Source organism: Equus przewalskii, chromosome 16 (assembly GCF_037783145.1).
Source record: "Equus przewalskii isolate Varuska chromosome 16, EquPr2, whole genome shotgun sequence".
In the NCBI taxonomy this organism is placed as follows: Eukaryota; Metazoa; Chordata; class Mammalia; order Perissodactyla; family Equidae; genus Equus; species Equus przewalskii.
The window spans coordinates 19,388,885-19,390,485 of record NC_091846.1 but is presented as its reverse complement, the minus strand read 5'-3'; the positions used below and the strand labels follow the sequence as shown (position 1 = coordinate 19,390,485).

Sequence of the window (1,601 nt, the reverse complement as noted above, 5' to 3'; positions counted from 1 at the left end):
ACTAACAAATCAAATGAAACAATTCATTAAAAAGATCATCCACCATGATCAAGTGGGATTTATTACAGGGATGCAGTGATGGTGCAACATCTGCAAATCAATCAACGTGATACACCATATTAACAAAATGAAGAATAAAAATCACATGGTCATCTCAATAGATGCAGAGAAAACATTTGACAAGATACAGCATGCATTTATGATAAAAACCCTGAATAAAATAGGTATAGAAGGAAAGTACCTCAACATAATAAAGGCCATATATGACAAACCCACAGCTGATAGCATTCTGAATGGAGAAAAACTGAAAGCTATCCCTCTAAGAACAGGAAACAGAAAAGGATGCCCACTTTCATGACTTATTTAACATAGTGCTGGACGTCCTAGCCAGAGCAATCAGGAAAGGAAAAGAAATAAAAGGGATCCAAACTGGAAAGGAAGAAGTGAAACTGTCACTATTTGCAGACAACATGATTTTATACATGGAAAACCCTAAAGAATCCACCAAAAGATTTTTAGAAATAATAAATGAATATGGTAAAGTTGCAGGATACAAAATCAACGTACAAAAATCAGTTGTGGTCGCTGTCATCTGCCGTGGTGGTGAGCAGGCATCATGGATCAGGTAATGCAGTTCGTTGAGCCACGTCGGCAGTTTGTGAAGGACTCAATTTGGCTGGTTAAAAGATGCACCAAACCTGACAGAGAAGAATTCCAGAAGATTGCCATGGCAACAGCAATAGGATTTGCTACAATGAGATTCATTGGATTTTTGGGAAATTGATCCATATTCCTATTAATAACATCATTGTTGGTGGCTGAATATCTTTTTAGAAGAGTGTTTTTCATCTTGGGGATTGGTGAATAAGTGAGGATTTGAGAAGCTCATGGAGTAAAAATTTGCTTATATATATATTTTGTGGTTTTCTTTCATTTTTTTCTTTCAAGATGTTTTCTATTTCTAAATTAAAATAATTTAAAAATAAACAAACTTCTCTTTTTTCCATCACAGATATTTATCAAAGTTTAATGATAGGAAATAATGAATTCTTTTCTCTCTTTTCTTTTCTTCCTTCCTTCCATCATTCATTCCATCCTTCATATTTTGGTTTATAGGAGAAATTAAAGAGCATGGTGAAATATCGCACTTTCTAAGTACCTTTATCAGTTAAACACTTTCGTATCACGGAAGAAAAAGCAGAGCAAGTAAAGGATGGTAAAGACAGTGAAAGATCGAGTTTGAGGGGAGGACAGGAGGTTTGTCCTTAAGCTCTCAAACTGTAAACAGGTAGTCAGAGCTCCTATAGTAGTTTAGGCGCTACTGGAAATAGCTTCCTGAGAACTACGGTTAAAACTTCAAGGTGCGAGGTCTTCTTGAGATGAACTAATTAGTCTCACTGTCGTGAACGTTGGAGGTTCTGAATTTTGTAAAGAATTAACTGATAATTGAATGTGAGATGAAAAGGGGCCTTATCTTCCCCCTTTTAACAAAGTAGTAATAGAAAAGTGAGACAATTTGTTCTCCTTAAAAAAACTATTTTATTAATCTGTTCATGGAGAGTTTAGTTATTGAACTTTACTTCCTAAGTTCTAATATTTTT

At 34.9% G+C, this 1,601-nt stretch overlaps 1 pseudogene; it reads left to right on the top strand.

The window, feature by feature from the left end:
* Nucleotides 1–563: 563 nt before the first annotated feature.
* Nucleotides 564–823, top strand: LOC103565702 (protein transport protein Sec61 subunit gamma pseudogene; annotated as a pseudogene).
* The last annotated feature ends 778 nt before the right edge of the window (nucleotides 824–1,601 follow it).